The sequence below is a fragment of the Canis lupus genome, chromosome 21, assembly GCF_003254725.2.
Source record: "Canis lupus dingo isolate Sandy chromosome 21, ASM325472v2, whole genome shotgun sequence".
Lineage (NCBI taxonomy): Eukaryota > Metazoa > Chordata > Mammalia > Carnivora > Canidae > Canis > Canis lupus.
This window is the reverse complement of record NC_064263.1, coordinates 5,177,915-5,195,751: the sequence shown is the minus strand read 5'-3', so window position 1 is coordinate 5,195,751 and position 17,837 is coordinate 5,177,915. Positions and strand designations below refer to the sequence as shown.

At 44.6% G+C, this 17,837-nt stretch overlaps 1 protein-coding gene and 2 long non-coding RNA genes across 4 annotated transcripts in view; 1 reads left to right on the top strand and 2 right to left on the bottom strand.

Moving 5' to 3' along the window:
- The window catches only part of LOC118351831 (uncharacterized), a 41,978-nt gene extending 37,308 nt beyond the window's left edge, over positions 1–4,670 (top strand). Inside the window, exon 3 of the long non-coding RNA XR_004807975.2 lies at positions 4,491–4,670. This is a non-coding gene — a long non-coding RNA (uncharacterized LOC118351831). The remainder of the gene's footprint in view (positions 1–4,490) is intronic.
- MAML2 (mastermind like transcriptional coactivator 2) overlaps positions 1–17,837 on the bottom strand; it is a 343,007-nt gene that overhangs the window by 153,724 nt on the left and 171,446 nt on the right. The gene's annotated exons all lie outside the window — the stretch shown is intronic.
- LOC125753236 (uncharacterized) lies at positions 1,221–17,313 on the bottom strand. The gene is made up of 3 exons (XR_007404533.1): positions 16,843–17,313; positions 14,695–14,872; positions 1,221–1,554 (listed from the first exon to the last, which is right to left on the bottom strand). It is a non-coding gene; the product is annotated as an uncharacterized LOC125753236 (long non-coding RNA).

The following is a 17,837-nucleotide window of genomic DNA, read 5'->3' as shown; positions in this document are numbered from 1 at the left end:
CCAAATATTGAATAAATAACAATTCCTTTGTCTTGGTATGTAAAAGAGAATGATAAATCTCCAATTATGTTACTTTTTAAAATATTTTATTCATTTATTCAGGAGAGACACAGAGAGAGAGGCAGAGACACAGGCAGACAGAGAAGCAGGCTCCCTGCGTGAAGCCTAGAGCAGGACTTGATCCCGCGCTCCAGGATCACAACCTGAGCCATAGGCAGGTGCCCAACCACTGAATGACCCAACCATGTTAAATTCTTTACCAAGGGGGATTGCTGGGTGGCTCAGCGGTTTAGCACCTGCCTTTGGCCCAGGGCGCGAACCTGGAGTCCCGGGATCGAGTCCCAGGATCGAGTCCCACGTCAGGCTCCCGGCATGGAGCCTGCTTCTCCCTCCTCCTGTGTCTCTGCCTCTCTCTTTCTCTATGTCTATCATGAATAAATAAATAAATCTTAAAAAAAAATCTTTACCAAGAATCGCAAGAATTATCAACTACAGTTAAAGAAAAAAAAAGAATCACAAGATTATTTTTTTTTTAAAGAGAGAGAGAGGGTGCAGGAAAGGGGTAGGGAGGGGCAGAGGGAAAGAGAGAGAATCTTTATTTTTAGAGAAAGCATACGTGAGTGGGGGTGGGGGTGGGGGTTGTGGAGGAGGGGCAGAGGGAGAGAGAATCTCCCATACTGAGGGATCCACCTCATGACTCTGAGATCATGACCTGAGCTAAAATCAAGAGTTGGATGCTTAACTGACTGAGCCACTCTGGTGCCCCACAAGAATCTCTGGACCCAAGAGAAAGGTAACTTGACAGCAGGGAGTAGCCCACATCTTCCCTTCACCTAAGCATAATCATGTTGGTCAGCAGCAACTATTGTCTTTCAGAACAACCAGAAGTTCAGTCTCAGGCCAATTCCAGATGATGGCAAAAAGCAAAATAATATGAAATGCTCAAGCAGAGGCCACCATCAAGGGCCTTTGAAATTTCTGTCTCTGTTGCCTATTCCCTTTCTTTCAACCCATATCTAATTTCTATGATGCAAGAAAGTCCTGGGTATGTGGGCAGTAATGCTTGCATAATTCTGTCTTTAAAAAAAGACATTCTAGGGATCCCTGGGTGGCGCAGCGGTTTGGCGCCTGCCTTTGGCCCAGGGCGCGATCCTAGAGACCCAGGATCGAATCCCACATCGGGCTCCCGGTGCATGGAGCCTGCTTCTCCCTCTGCCTGTGTCTCTGCCTCTCTCTCTCTCTGTAACTATCATAAATAAATAAAAATTAAAAAAATAAAAAAATAAAAAAAGACATTCTATTGAATGAAGGAAGCTGCAGAAAACTAGGAAAACTTACTAATAATCTTCAGAACAAAAAGTTCCCAAACCTGAGTAAATTGCTGCTGAGGCTTATCATTGAGGATGTTTCACCTTCTTCATGTGGTTAATTGCTCCTTGCCTCCACAGATGACTTCATCCCTCTTAATCTCCCCTTGTTTTGTTACAAGTGCTCAGGCATTGGCATGGTTCATCCGGGACTCCATTAGACTCGTGGCAGGCACAAAAGCCAGGACTGAGGGAAGGAAATGAAGAGTCTACCCTGTTAATGTGAACTGATTTTCAAGTCCTTGTCCTGGCTTGGTTTCACCATACTGTTGACAATTTGTATTTTTCTTGTTCGTTATTCAAACCTCAATAGTTTATTTTTAAAAAGATTTTATCTATTTATTAGAAAGAGAGAGAGAGACAGACAGACAGACAGCATGAGTGGGAAGGGAGGAGCAGAGAGAGGGAAAGAGGCAAACTCCCCGCTGAGGAGGGAGCCTGACATGGGGCTCAATTCCAGGACCCTGTAATCACGACTTGAGCCAAAGGAAGATGCTTAACCAACTGAGCCACCCAGGTGCCCCCAATCCACAATGGTTTAAAATAAGCCCAGGTAGATGAGGAATAAGGGATGAAATGAAAATCCCCTCATTGCCCTCCATGAGAGCCTTAGTCTGGGGCTGAAGTGCCCATACAAACAGGCTGAGATGGTTCCAAGCCAATCCTGAGGGCAGAATGGATAGCAAAAGACAAGACTATGGCTTTGGGACTCTCTCTGAGCACAGTCTCAGAAGCTACTCCCTGAGTTTTTCCGATTTTAAACCAGACCTCATTTGTAAAGTAACGGTTCTCAACTCCACTCCAAGGCAGCCTGAAGAAGGGCTGCCAGATGGAACCTCTGGACTTTTCTCACTCTTGCAGTTCAGTATTTCTCCAAAGACCTTTCACTTAAGATACCCATGTAAGATATCCAGTGTGCAGAAATTGCTTATTTGGTGACTTGTCCTCCCTCTAAGATCTAGAGAGACGTCTCTATCAGGGTAAGTCTGTGGATCCAAGAGGCCACATGCACTCGATAGTTCCATCTGTTCCATCAAGGGTCACCCTAGGAACTGCCATTTTAGGAACACACTGGGAACATCGCTGTCTCAGTCCTTCAAATGGCTGTTTAATGCCTTTGACTCTGGCCTAGGGTTGCTAGATGTAGCAAAGAAAAATACAGGCCATCCAGTTAAATTTGAATTACACATAAACAACGTGTGATTTTTTTTAAGTATAAATATGACTCAGAACATCCAGCTTGATTTAACCGTACTGTTGACAATTTATTAAAATATAAATAATTTCAGTTTGGGGCTGAAATGTGGCGCTTTCTTAGTACAGGACATCCTGTGCAATATTTGGGACATACTTGTTCTTTTCTTTGCTCATCAGGTATTCAAATTTAGTTGCGTGCCCTGCGGTTTATATGGAAATCCTACCAGAACCCTTGACATTTCTCCTGAAATGCAAGGGAGCAAAAGTTTGCTGATAGACAGTTCTTCAGAGTAGGAGAGGCTCCAGCTAGAGCTGCCATTGTGCTTCACCTCACAATTGGATATATTTGGGTATATCAAATGGACATAGGGAATGGAGATCTCACTAAGGTCCATTTAAATGAGGAGCCAAAGAGTACCGTGAGAAAAAACTCATTCTCCAGGATGAGAACCAAGGTACAGGAGTCTGAGCCTACTAATAGAGGAAGGGGTGATTCTGAGTATGGCACACCTCTGAGCCTCAGATTGCCTTCCCTACCACCACCTGAGGGTCATGCCTAAAATGTTCTAGAAATGAGGACTGTAATGCAACCTCTGGTACAGCCACTCTGGAAAACAGTATGGATGTTCCTCAAGAAGTTAAAAATAGAACCACCCTATGACCCAGCAATTGCATTACTAGGTATTTACCCCAAAGATACAAATGCAGTGATCCGAAGGGGCACCTGCACCCCAATGTTCACAGCAGCAATGTCCACAATAGCCAAACTGTGGAAGGAGGCACAATGGCCTTCAACAGATGAATGGGTAAACAAGATGTGCTCTCTATATACAATGGAATATTACTCAGGCATCAGAACGGATGAATACCTGCTATTTACATTGATGTGGACGGAACTGGCGGGTATCATGCTGAGTGAAATGTCAATCAGAGAAAGGCAATTATCATATGGCTTCACTCATACGTGGAATATAAGAAATAGTGCAGAGGATAAGAGAAGGGAGGGAAAAATGAATGGGAAGAAATCAGAGAGGGAGACCAATCGTGAGAGACTCAACTCTAGAAAACAAACTGAGGGTCACTGGAGGGGAGGTAGATGGGGGACAGGGGAACTGGGAACTGGGTAATGGGCATTAAGGGGGACATGTGATGGGATGAGCACCTGGTATTATATGCAACTGGTAAATTACTGAACTCTACCCCTGAAACTAAAGATGTTGGCTGAGTTTAAATAAAAAAAAGAAATGAGGGTTGTGGTACAAAGACACAGGAAATAAGCAAAAGAACAAAATGATGCATCTTCAGGATGAGGGCTTGGGCATCAGCAGGGGGTGCATCATCAACACAGAGCACGGGCCATCTTGATGACGAGGTGGCCCTCTGGCCAATGTCACCAATGGGGCCGCCGCTTGGGCAGGGGTAGCCATCATTACAGCAATCTGCGGCAGAAATGGAGGAAAGTGGCAAGGCCAATGGAACAACCAAGAAAGCTGACATGAGGAGATATTAATTTCATCAACATTTACTAAGCACCTGGGACGTGGCATGCAGCAGGCTTGCTGTGGCAAATAGAGACGTGAAAAACAATACGATTCCTCACATCATGCTGCTCATGGTCCAGGGTGAGAAACCACCAAGTCCAAGAGATGATCACAATATGGTATGATGAGGAGTATTATAGTTTACAAGCACATGGGAGGGGCCACCTCACTTCTCTTTGGTAGGCTGGGGTAGGTGTCCTGGAGAGATGACTTCTAAGTTAAGGCCCAATGGACCAGTAAGAATAAGGAGGAAGAGTCCACGTGAGATGCCCAATGTATTAGAAGATTTCTGCTCTACTAGGGAGAAATCAGAAGTGGCCCAGGTTTCTATTTAAACAGTCAGTTCTGATTGGTGACTGCTAACTTGACTTCTTTTTCCCATTAGGCTACTGAGGCTACCCCTCACTTTGCTGATGGCGCAGTCAGTGACATGTTGAGTAAACACCAGGCCAACTAGAAGTAACATGGAGATGGAAAGACCTCATGACCCTTGTGCCTGAGTGGCATTTTATTGCGGATCCTCAGGGGTACCTTACCAGGATGCTGAATAAATTATGTAGGCGAACATTGTCTTTTGCCCTATGCTTTGCACTTTGAAAATCCTCTCGTAATAAAGTATTGCAAACTCAAAGAATTAAATTATTCCTCTTTCCCAGGCTCAGTACAAGGAAGGGACTGCATATACAAAAGCAACTTAAATGCAGCAGGGATGAGGTTAGGTTGCTCTCTTGAAGTATCTCTCTGTCAGGGTTTGCAAAGCTGATTTATTTTCCTCTGGTCAGAGTAGCCTCAAAATAATAGGTTTTAGAATAAGAAAACAACTATTTTTTTGTTTAATCTTAATAATAGGGTATTTCAGGTTTGTCTAATGAAAACCAGAAGCTGATGATCTAACGCCATCAAATACTAGCCTTTGTGCAAAAAGAAATAGTAAAATAACGTAGGACCTTGTCTAAATAGGACTTATAAATGATGCCAGCTAAGTGGGAAAAAATAGCAATAACCTTTTAAAACATTAATTTAGACTTTTATTGGAATACAAAGGATTTCTAGCGTCTGAAAGCAGGCATTGTCTCTCTTTTTTATTTCAATAGAACTGTGGCTTGAATACAACACAGCAGGGTGTGTGTTTTCTAAAGTTGGGTCATTATCAGAGTGTTCGCTGCCGTTTGCCAATAAGCCTTTATTTAGCAAAGTTTAAAACTGCTGACAAATGGGATTCTTCCTGTAGCAGTATAACATGGTACAGCTAAATATGCCTAATTACAAAAGCCCTCCAAGGGCAGTAGGGAAATTCACAGTTTGGAGAGGATTCACAGGGACAGTCCTCAAAATAGGAAAGCCTAGGAGCCCTCAGCCACCTCACTTCTACTCCTGTTACTATGGATTTTAAGTTGCAGGGACCTGTGAGATTATTCAAAACAATGTCTAATTTTATCCAAAGCTGCGGGGTTTCTCGTTTAGGCTGGGCAGGCATTGAAGAGACGGTTTTTACTTCTGCACGCTCTGGTCTGTGAGTTTCTGTGGATGTCTTTCCTTCCTTGCTCTAATCTGTCCCCCCTGTTCAGAGACAAATACATCCAAAAACTATTATCCCAAACTCCAAACCTTAGTTCCTTGTATGTATTTTGTCCTGGAGGTTCCATGAAGGCTAATGGACAGTCTCTTTTGAATTGGGAAGGGGGCTGAGGTGGTACCATTCATTACAGTCTCCACTTCCAGGAGTCTCTCTCTAAGAGCAGAGGTCTAACTTGAACTGACTTTCATGGGAAAATGTGCACTGCAAACCTTGCTCTCTAATTATAGCCAGGGGAACGTGAGGTTTGTTTGGAATCAGATGGAGCTTTCCACTCCCATAATTACACATTTTATTTCAAACACCTTACGGCAGTGTTTGAAGAGGTTGGCACAATCGTCCTAAATAAATATCATCCTGAAGTTCTCCCTCAGGAGGGCTGGAGGGAGTGAAGGAACAGGACCAAACAGAGCGATGTGCTTGTGAGGGTCTCATAATTCCAGGGCAGAAAGTGTGATGAGAAGATAGGGGCACTGGGATTTTTATGTCTGGAGCTCAGCCTTCTTCTCAATCCTGTAGCCTAACTGATATGGCCTTTCACTGACCAGGTAAAGGGATTAGTAACTGAAGTCATGCTGTTGGGTGGATGCTGAGCAACCATAATTAAGGCTTCCAGGGACCTAAACCAAACATATACAGCCAGAGAAGAATTCTCATAACATGGTTAAGAAGAATACTTGGGGTGAGGGGAGGAGTGGGGAGAGAATCTGTGTTTATATCCCAGTGCTGGCTGGCATGCTTAGTTCTGGGCAAGTCTTCCAGGAAGTCCAGGACGAGGGACATGTGTGGGGAAGGAGGCTGGGAATGTAGGTTGGGACCCGTAATGTGGTGGCAGTGGGACCCATGGAGGAAATAAATGAATCAGCTCAGTTCCAGTGATATAGGGCCCTCCATCACTAAATAATTCCCCAAATATTTGTGCCACCGCCCCCATGTAGCTGACCTTTGGAGAGAGGGAGCCATGGGCTTGCTCTCTGATGAATAGCTCTACTGTTCCTGTGGGCTTACAGGAAGTGGAGGAAACCTAGAATGACAGAAATAGTAACAAATAAGTAGAACCCTTGCTATCCTCTCCGGGGTCACCCGACAGGCTCTCTGATGAGGTGGGTTTCATCATAGAAAGTTCTGGAAAAGTGGCCAGATGTTTACTGAGTACCACTCTAGGTCCTTCACTGACATTTCATTTTATATTATCTTTTCCTCCTACAGGCCTGTAGAATAAATATTTCCCTCATTTTTGATTTAAGAGAATAGGGAAAAGCCAATGTAATTTAGAGTAAAGGCTGCCCTAACCAACTCCCCGTGTAGCACGTTCTTCCAATTCTATTATTTTCTCGGTGCCATGGAATCTGTGAGGCATTAATAATATTAATATTAATCCCTTATGTTGGTATGGCATGTCATATGAATGGTTTTCAAGGAATCTTCAATATATTGCCTCTCTGGAGTCTCAAAAACAGCTCTGTGAGATGGGCAAAATAGGAATTACTACCTACATTTCCAAGCTAGTACAGCTCAAGGCTGAGGGGGCCAAGAACCAGGACCAGAACGCAGCTTCTACCAGCACCCAGCTCTCCTCCCTGTTACTCCCTGGGGACCTTGATGGAGACTGGGCCCGCCAAACAGCTAGCAGCTCCTTGCTGAGCCGTGTACCAACTTGTGGACAATAGCCTTATTAAATGCTGAAGATCTTTGGATGGAGACCAAGAACTCTATCTCTGCAAAACATCTCTACGGAAACATTTTCTCTCTTCATTTCTCCTTCTCATTTAAATGCTAAAATATTTACAGCGATAGGCCAGATAGCATCATGCTACCTTGTGATTTTTCAGGGAAAAGATGAGAAGCACATGATATGGTTGAGAATTTTCAACTGCCTGGCATAAGCGGAAGGAACACTTGTCTAGGGGTTAAGTGATGGGGTCCTGCTCCTGCCCCCTCCATTTACCAGCCGTGTAACCCATCACTTGTCACTTGCTAGGGCTCAGTCTTCTGGTCTCTAAAAGGGACCATCCTGACAAAATCATGATGTGTACAGGCTTTTTAAAAAATAACCATGTCCTTACATATAAATGTGAGGGAAACATGGTGACGTGGCAGTATGATCACATCGAATATGGATGATTTTCAACACACTCCTGTAATAACCAAGGGGAAGGAAAAGTGATTTTCAAATCATTGTGTTAGGGTGGCGTCTGACACAGGAGCACAGTCAGTGTACAACTTTCAAGTTATTGGTGGGAGAAACTTCAACACGATTTGAAGGAAGCCAGACAGGTTTCTTATAGGGAATCTTATGTCTTGGGATTGTCAGACAAGATATGGCATCTGGCTGCTTCTGTTGGGAGAAAATGGGAATCCATCCTCCAGGCTGGTCTGGCTACCTGCACTTGCTCCTGGCTCAGAGTTAAAATCACTTTGAAGAGCTAGATACGATATTGCTATTAGCAGTGGCTCTGAGAGGCAGAATAAGGGCAAACCATGGATTTTGGAGCCAGGGCTGAGTCCAGATCTAAGTTCTTACCAGCTAGCTGTGTGATTCTGTCACCTGAGCTTTCAGGATCCCTCGGGTCTTTAGCCATGGGGTAGGCACAGCCCACATGGCAGTGCCATTCTGAAGATCAGATGAGACACATGGATCAAGTATCTCACATGAGTACCTGCCATGAGGCAGGCACTCAGGAAATGGCAGCATCTAGATTTTATACACACCTCATCATACCTCAGGGATACCTTAAATGCTGCAGTGAGGCAGGACTGTGTCAGCCAAACTTGAAGAATCCCTCCTGGTCACCAGTTATTCATTTGTGTGTAAGAGAGAGAAGCAGCTCTGTTTGAAATGCTGTTGGTTACTGATTGTTTTTTTTTTTTTTTTCCCCTGAGAGTCTTGTCTTTACAGGCTAAAAGATGCAGTTGGCAGCCCTTTTTAACGTAGAAGCTTTAGGAAACGTGGTGCCAGGCTGTCAGCCTGTTTCAGCATACTCTTTGCTCAAAATGAAAGGCTGTGTCGTTTCTTGAAGATCATGACACTTTGGGTCGCCACTCAGTGAGTTCAGGGTAGGGATCATGTCCTCTCTATTATGTATTTATTCAAAGACCATTTGCAGAATACACATATATGAGTTAATGTCAAACTCACTAAAGCTACAAAATTTAAAAAGGGGAAATTAAAAAAAAAGAAATTTAAAAAGTTTTAAAGAATTTAATAATAGGAAGTACAAAGGAAGGATAACGTATATGGCATATAGCTAAACTTTTTTTGTCAATACTTCCTTTCCTATAAAATGAGAGACACTACTTTTCCAGGTAACCCCCAACCCCAGTATTTTTTATATAAAATATTCACACGGCTTAGGACACAAGCGAGGTCCTCACATGGCGGTAACACAGAGGCAAAAAAGTTTATGGCGTAAGCCTTAGTCTCACACTTCCTGACCTTACCATTATTAAAAATCTTTACCTTTGAATTCATAATAGGCTTAGAAAGTGATTCATGGATGCATTAAACCTTCCCTTAATCAGATACGTGAAAAATTATACTGTTTGGGTTTTTTTTTCCCCTCCCATTTAACACAGATCCCATTTATTGCTTCTGTTGCTCAAAGTCAGAATCTGGTGGATTCAACTCTTCCATGAGCAAAGGCTGTGTGTTCTAGGTAGGAAAAGTTTATCTTTTGCACACAAGTGAAGAAACAAAGCCAACTGAGCTAAAACTCTCCTTCTTTTACTCCCTTGAGTTTTGGCTGGGACTCTCCTTTCGAGCAAGTTATGCATACACACACAAAAAAACAAAAACAAAAAAACAAAACAAAACCCCACAATATAACTGAGTCACAAGGAAGGGAAAATGAACTCCAGAACGCTGTAGGTTTCTTGCACTTCAGGTCGATCTCCAAATCTCTCACGTACACATTTGGGAGTATTGTTAGGAGGAAAACATTTTGTGTCTTGAAAAGGGGACTGTTTTTGCTATAGGACATAGAAAAGAAAGGTCTGATGCATGCTAGTCACATTACCTGTCACTCGGAGAGAACAGCAAGGGGCGTTAAGCATAATGAAAATGAGGAGTTAAACGCCTGGTGTTTATCTCCAGTGTTCCAGATAGAAATATATCTCCGCACAGTGTGCACCATCTCCTTCAACAAGACTGCCCTGCATTCATCTCTCTTGCATACGCATGACGAGCACACCTCATCCGTCACGTTGAGACATGTTAAAAGGAACCTTCTTCCCCTGTTCCTTTCTACTCTGAATAAGTAATTATGAAAAACAAATCATTGCCATGTCTCTTCCTTTCTTTAGTTTTATTGGGTTTTGTCTGCCTGTCTCCCACAGACATAAAGAATTGTTCTGTTCGTTTAGATCCAGTGATTTTCTTTAGGGGGTTGTTTCAGATAAAACAGAAGGTCTGATTTTGTCAGGAATGTAGCTCTGAACGTCTCTAAGAGCAACTATGCATATGAATTTGAGGGCAAAATGTCACCCTCAAAGTGAACTGAATGGAAAAAACCACAATAGAAGTCTGTTAAAATGCTGCTTTGGGCAACAAGAAAAAAAAAAGCCTAGATGCGATCATTCTTTCTAAAGGCCTTGTAGGTGCTGGCCCATACTATGATTGGAGGGGTGTCCACCAGCCTGCATTTGGATATTTCTTTCTTTTTGATGTACTGCTCTGGATGAAATGTTGGGGGTCATATTTGAACGGAGGTGAATGGCCTTCTAGCCTGAAAAGTCTTATAATTCTTAAATGCCACACAGGCTTCCTGACAGAAGGCAGATCGTGTGTGTATATATATGTGGACCGATTAGATTATCTCATCAAGTGATTCAGAAAGCGAGCGATAGAGAGCTGGGGCCAAGCTTTAAGGTTATCTACATTGTGATGAACAGGATCCTGCATAGGCGGAAGGCTAGAAAGGCATAAAGCAGGCCTGGATAGCATGATATGAATTCAGTTTTTGAATCCTGACCTCACATACAGGCCTAACTCTTAGGGCTGGGCATCTCAAACCTCTTCCTTTTTAAATTCTCCCTCTTGCAGGCTCCTAAAGGACTCCACTGCCCCTGTGCTGTGACACACAGCGCAATGTGGGCCTCATGTTGGGTCTAACAAAAGGAAGGCTTTCAAAAGTGAATGATAAAGTTGTTGCCTTCAATCTATCTCTGTCTACCCCTTTCTTGTTCTCTGTCTCTATTTCTCTCTTCACTGTCTCTCTCCCTTTGTCTCCCTTTGTGTCTGACGGGCTCTCTATCCCCCTCTATCTTGACCTGATCCTCTACCATGTTCTTTACTGTCACCTCTATGCATAAGACTCCCAGGCCATCACAGCCAGTTCAGAATTGTCTTCTCAGCTGTATGCTGAAATTTCTTACTGCCTGTTAGACATCTTTACCTGGAAACTCTGCATCCTTGATAGTGCCATGGACCAAACTAAGTTAAATTCAACGTCTACCCAACTTCCTATTTTGCTACCTTATCAATGATGACAAAGACAAAAGCCATTGCCACTGTGGCTAGAAAAGCTTTGCTCTTTCTTATGACTCACCTATTCACTCACTAAACACTGATTGGGTCTCCACTGTGCTGGAATACTGGGGTCATAAAGCTGAAAAAGATAGCCCTTGCTCTCAAGAAACCCAGAGTCAATGACAGGTAGGGAACCTAAGCACACAGTGCTTTGATATGAGACCTCACAGGGTGTCATGGGAGCGCAGAGGGGTACCTAATCCAAATGGAGAAAAGAGGGGCTTTAGGGCACCAGGAAGACTTCCAGGAAGAGGTAACAGCTGACTTAAGTCCTGTGGGTTCTGTAAGAACTAGCCTGGTGAGGGGACAGAGGAGGAGAGATGGTACCATTTTTTTCAGGTTCAGCAAAATTACTCAGGCCAGGCCAGACAGCTTGCCAACTCTTTGTAGGTAGTACAGTACAAGGCGTTACAGTACACCTTGAGTACAAGGGATGAGTACAGTACAAGGTGTTAGGGAAGGGGGGTACTTACAGCACCCATCCCCATAGTCTAGGGGTACTAGGGTCATATATGATGGACCCCACTCCCCCCTCTCTCCATAAGGCAGCTGTTAAGCCCTCCAAATTGACTTCCATTAGATGTTCCTCTTCTCTAATGCAGACCTGCTCTGCCTCTTGTGGGGCCACTGTGATAAGCCCTGTCTCAACTGGCCAGGCTTCCTCCACTCCGGTTTATCACCCAGTACAACATATTTCTAAAGCCTCCCTGCTAAAAGCGTGTTTTGTAGTCCAGCAGCACTCGTATCACCTGGGAATTTATTAGATATGCAGACTCTCAAGCCCTTCCTTACACCTACCGAATCTAACAAAATCCCTTGGCGATGGGAATGCATGCAAAGATCTGGAAAGCACTGCTCAACAGCAATAGCTCTATGCCTACCCCATAGTTGCTGAAAAATAAAACCTTCACTGGCTCCCTGGTACCTACTGAATATAGTTTAGAATTTCTCATCTAATTTCTACTTCCTTCCTCACCTAATGGGACACTTGTCTTTTCTAGAACTTGTCCCATCTATCCTTCCTCATCCCCGTGCCTTTGCTGTGCTCACTTAGAACATTTCCCTTACGATCTTCCTTCTGATCCATGGCCTAGCTGAAACGCAGCTTCCTTCTAGAATGTCCAAAGAATTTAGACTATTTCTTCTTACTCTGTCCTACCTTGCAGTGGAGTTGCCAGTTATATCTCCTGACTGTTGGTAGTCTGCAAACCCCTGAAGAGCAGAGACTGTAGCTTACCCATATAATTGTCTCCCATGATTTGAATTAATAGATGCTCAATACATATTTGTAAGGTAAACAAATTGAGGAAATAAAATGTTTGTGCTCAAAAGGTGAAAAAGAGTGAGCACCTACTGCTGCCAACCACATAAGAAGTATAAACTCATTCAGTATTTACTTTGTCACCAAAAAAATGACATCCATTGGGTTGAAATTCTGAGAACCAAGTCTGAGAAACAACTTACTTCACTACGACAGCTCCCCAAAAATACAGTGGACAGAGAAGCTAACTAGCTGTCTGAAGTTCTGTCCCAATGTGTGAAACTGTGTAACTCTCACCTTAAATATCACAGAGCAGGTGGCCGGCAAAAATTCTAGGTGTAGGAAAAACTCACTCTCTTCTCTATTCCAACTAGAAAGAGAGAAAGTAGGAGCCAGCCTTAAACCCTTTGATGCTTTCTTCAACATATGGAAAATTTGTAACTGTGTTTCGGCCTCCTGATATATGAACACATTTAACAGAAATATTCTTTTAAGTCAATTTATATAAAGCAGGGAAGACGCATGGCGGGAGCAGCCGAAATGTACAATGTTTTCAGGCTAGGAAATATCATGTTCACAGAGTGCTGATTTGGTAAAAGAGGGAGAGCAGTTTTGCTGGGAGAATACCAATGTAGTTTAACAATGCAGCTCAAACATGTTGGGGCATTCTAGGTGACCAGCTCTCAATGACAAGCCCTCAAGACAAGCAGCCTGTCTGCCTGCCAGAGTCTCATAGTTTGGAAGTAAGCAAGAAAAATGGTGAGGCTAGCTCTCCAGAGGTGGAGGGACCAAGGAGGGCTCCTCGGTTATATGAAGTGATCTTAATTATCACATTTCTCGAGCCAGAATGCACGGACACCCTACTCACTGATTCTCCCAGCAGGAGCCAGCCAGAGGAAAACTGGGGGGAAAGCTTTGGAAATCTTCCTTGTTCATACCAAAGTTCATGCATGGCCACGCTGTGAAATTTAGGCCCCATTTGAATTTGTGATATTAGTTGATAGGAGGTCCATAGCGTAGGGGGTGAGTATGTGGTCTCTGGAGCTAACCTACCTGGGTTCACGTCCTTTTTTTTTTTCTTTTTTTTAAGATTTTATGTATTTATTCATGAGAGACACAGAGAGAGAGAGAGAGAGAGAGAGAGGGAGAGAGACAGGCAGAGGGAGAAGCAGGCTCCCCAAGGGGGCCTGATGTGGGACTCGATCCCAGGACCTTGGGATCATGACCTGAGCCAAAGGCAGACACTCAACCACTGAGCCCTCCAGGCACCCCGGGTTCACATCTTCAGTCTACTTCTGACTAACCTGTCATCTTGGCAAGTTATTATAACTGTTCTGCCCATTGGATCTTCACTGATATTCTGCTCACAATGAATGTAGTAGCATTAATTTTGATTTAAAAAAATACACATTAAAATATTACTAATCTTGCTTCTTGAGTTTTTGGGTGCCCTTTGAAATTTCTCTCCTAAGGAAAGTGTCTCACTCACAGCATCCTAGCCCTGCAGGGCCCTTGTCTTTGCTCATCTACAAAATGAAATGAAACACAGAAACCACTTTCCTGGATTCCTGCAAGAAATAAAGAAGATAGTACACTTAAAGCAAAATAGCACCTTGCAAAGATGGGTGCTCTCACTTTGACTCTGCAAGTCTGTTCCACCCAGGCCTAAGACTCACCCTGAGAGCTTGCTAAAACACAGATTCCTGGACACCACCCTCAGAAGTCCTGGTCCGGTAGGTCTGGGGCAGGTGAGAATCTGCATTTGTGGCCAGCTCCCGGGGGTGGCTGGTGCCCTGGTGGTCAGACTGTTGAGCGATCCTGCGCCACAGAGGAGCAGAGGGCTCCCTGTAAGTGCTGGACTGATCCACCACCAGCCACATGGTTGTCATTAATCACCAGCACATTGGGGCTCATTCCAAACACGGCCACTGGCTCAAGCGCCCTCTGACTCCCTCACGCCAGTTCTTTGATGAATAGAATCAGCTGCCAACTGCCTCTGCAGCTTTTATTTACATATTATGGTTTGTCTTCCTTTAGAACTTGCAGCACTGTGCCTTAACGGTGCTCATGCTGACTTTGTAGATGAATGGACCCCGGACAGTTGCTCTGAGGGCACAGTCTTTGGAGGTGAGAGAGCACATGAACATGAACTTATAACACAGGGTGACGCGTAACAAGATGGCCACAGGCAGAGGATGCTGCATGGAGAGGGAAGGGCACCTTACCTCTTCTGCAGGATCCAGGTCAGCTATCCTGGAGGAAGCTGGTGAAGTGACTCTTCAGTCCTGAAGGTTACTGCCAGGTAGCCATGAAGCCCCAAGAGCTGAAAGGCTTTGGCCTCTTGGCCCTTTGATCCTCTCTGCCACAGGTGTGTGGATCCTGATCTGCCCTCTCCGGTGCGGCCTGTGTGCACAGAGCAGTTCTCTGCTTCTCCACGAAGGAAGACTCACTGAACAGGTGCCCTTTTGCGCCCAAGACTGGGTACCTAGGTCTACCTAACTTGGGAGTCCAGTTGGCCGGCAACCTCTCCCACCTTAGTCCTTTTTTAATAATGGTAATGTCAGGGCACCTGGGTGGCTCAGTCAGCTAAGAGTCTGCCTTCGGCTCAGGTCATGATCCCTGGTTCCTGGGATCAAAAGAATCCCAAGTCAGGCTCCCTGCTCAGTGGGGAGTCTGCTTCTCCCTCTCCCTCTGCCTGCTGCTTCCCCTGCTTGTGTTCTCTTGCTCGCTCTCTATCAAATAAATAAATAAAATCTTGAAAAAAATAATGTAATGTTTCTCAGTTTGTTTGCAACTCAGGTGGGAAAGAGGGATCTTGTCTATGCTTAGAAACTCCAGCAAAGGTTAGTACCCAAGTTGACTCAGAAAGGGTGTACAGAGGGTAGTCAGATGAGTTCCTGCAGAGGAAGTGGTCCTGGGAGTGCTGACAGAGCCCAGAGTACTCTACAGTTCCATCCTGCCTTCCTTTTGGTTATGCTCCTTCAAATGGTCCTTCGGAACAGGGTCAGACGGTTTTATGACCCTGCAAGCATCCTCTAAACCACATTTTCCTCTAAACAATAACACCGACCTCACAGGGTTGTAACAATTCAATGAGAAAATATACGAGGAAAATCTCTGGCTCATAGAACACTCTGGTCCCATGTTTAGAAGTTACCTCCATGTTATTTGAGAACACAGCTCTCTGCCTTTCTCAATGAAGAATGCTGACTGAATGTGCAGTCGCTTCTCTAGAGCAAAGGAAAGAAAAGGGACCATCCCTGCCCCGCCCCCTCTTCTTCTCCTTCAACGTGTGCATTCAAGAATCAACTCCTGATATAAAACATATCTAGCCACATGGCTGGCCAAAATGATTGCAGCCTGAATATGGCTCCTGGCTGATGCATGCCCGAGATGTGCCTGCAGTGTGGCCTCTGTGGGTTGAGTACCATCAAGTATTACAAGAGGAAACATAAAAGAAAACATGGCACTTGGGCACATAAACAAGCTCTTGGGATCACTGACCTAACAAGCTCTTTCACTTCACGATGTAAAACCCACAGAGAAAAAGGGTTATGCTGACCACCCCCCACTGGTTCCTATTTCCAGCTCATCGAAGAATTGGCCCTCTGCCTGTCTGCAGACAGGAAATGGTCCTGGTTTGCTGACATGCTTCGCCTCCGTAACCCAGGGCTTCCATCTGTCCACATGGTCAGGCTCTCTTCCTTAACCACACAGAGAAGCCTGTTTTCTCCTGACCTCTTCTGTCCTTATCTCACACTCAACCCTCCCCTCTCCCCACCCCCATGGTTAGAGATGGCTCATGCTGGCCTTTGGCCCAGGCAGCCTCCCAGCTGCCCCACTCCCCCGCTCCTCCCCTCACACACCAAAGGTTCATTAAATTAGTCACTTGGACTTTCCACAGTTGAGCCGAAGGTCACTTGCTTTAACTGTCAGCCAGGAAAGAGACATCCCTGGGGGTAGTTTGAGAGCCGCCATCTCCCTGAGTGGGAGGTTGGCTCTTACTACCTGTATGGCTGCCCCGGACGGTGCATGTTACCACCCTACATGGTACAAGGTAGAGGGCAAGGGCACCCCCCAAGACACCAAGAGGAAATCAGTTCCCCAGCGACAAGTCATGCTTCAGCTTCTGAAAGGCTAAGGCAATTGCCTAAGCTTTCTATGCTTCATTTTTTCCAACCAGAAAAACAAGGATACTTTACTTCCTCACGGGGGTGATCTGAGGACATAATAGCCAATTCTGAAAACCACCTTAAGCGTTTGGCCAAAGGAGGTAAGGAATGGTCACTGTCCGTCCAGAAGTACTAAGATTAACATCAACCACTCTACCTACTTTGTTGGGGCTGGGAATCAAATCACAGGTGAAAGCAAACCTAAGTTTCCATATAATGCTTCTTCTCTGAGTCGAAACTTTGGTATTACAAGGCAATAAAAACTACACACGATAGAATCCCAAACTTGATGTTCTATTGGCCCTGCAGTGGTGGGTGGACTCCATAATTACGGTGGTGGTAACGTCCCCAGCCACGTCTCAACTGGACAGTCGGGGCAGACTTGGCACATCGTATTAGCGACGGCAGTCACTGGGGAGAGGGTTCCAATTGTTTCCCTGGCAACATTGTTACGATTCAGCAGAGGAAGAAAGTGCCAGAAAGCCAGACATCACAAGCAGAGATTAGGTTGATAAAGATTCTGTGTTTCTTACGTCTCTTGAAGCTGGCATTTGGGGAATGCAGTGAAGTTTTCAGAGCTCCAGAAGCAAAGACGCATGTGGGGAATGGTCAGACCTATGAGGCACAAGCGCAGTTCTGACGGGGAGTGGTACCTACCCAGCTGAGAGAGCTGCTGTTCTACTTGACATTCTAATGTCCAAAGTCAAGGACTTCTTCAGAACATCTTGATACAACATCATGGAGCTTTGTCCATGAAATCACATCAAGAATACAAAGCATTGCTTATCAGCCTGGGTCGAGTCACTGGTGGTCTGCGGAAGAACAGTGTGTGCTATGGTAGGGGAATAATTGTCATCACGAACCTTCCTGGGACTTTGGCAAAATGCCATCAGTCTTTCGCAGCTAAATGTTAGCTCCCCCCACCACCACTGGTCCACCAACCGACCCAGATAACATGCTCATGCAGCGTGCATGAAAATACTAGAAATAACTCCCTTTTAAGCTATCCCGTATTATACAAAATTTGACTCTTGAAAGTAACTGAATATTTTATTTACCTCTATGATCTGATCTGAGATATAAACCTATTGTGTGTGCTTCATGAAAGATTTAAAAGAATCTAAATAAAGAAAACGCTTAGAACCTATATATTTGCTGTCTATATGCCTTCTGTGGGTAATAACTTCTGTAAGCTT